We start from the raw sequence: 539 nt of genomic DNA on the forward strand, positions 1-539 counted from the left end.
ATATACATGAATTTTTTGAAAATTATTTTGACTTTTATCTAAATTTTTTATTCATAAATTATAAATATATTATTACAGGATAACAAATATTAGGCAGTGATAGAGTGTTGTGTTCCCAAAATCTGAACCAACTAAACAGTTGGTTACTTCATTTTGTTGGGTCCACACTCATTCATACATGGCCAGCATCCTATGTTTGTTTTACTTTTGTCTCCTCCTACACCTTATCATCATCTCTTTGGATTTATTTGGGTTTTTTTTTTTTAGTTTCTCAAAACTTTATTATTTTAGTATCTGATTGACTGATTCATTTTTTTAATTGAATTGGTGAAGTAATTTTTTTTTATTTTAACATGTTTAAAGAATTTTAAAAATATATTTAATATTTAATTTATATCAATTTTACACTAATGAAATATTTTTCAATTCTACTACTATATATTAGCTTTGTCTATAATAATAATTAATCAGAGATAAAAACAAACTAAATATTAGGACAAAAATGACAATTTTTTAATTAAAGATAATTTCAAAACATA

The sequence above is a fragment of the Arachis ipaensis genome, chromosome B02 (genome assembly GCF_000816755.2).
Source record: "Arachis ipaensis cultivar K30076 chromosome B02, Araip1.1, whole genome shotgun sequence".
Lineage (NCBI taxonomy): Eukaryota > Viridiplantae > Streptophyta > Magnoliopsida > Fabales > Fabaceae > Arachis > Arachis ipaensis.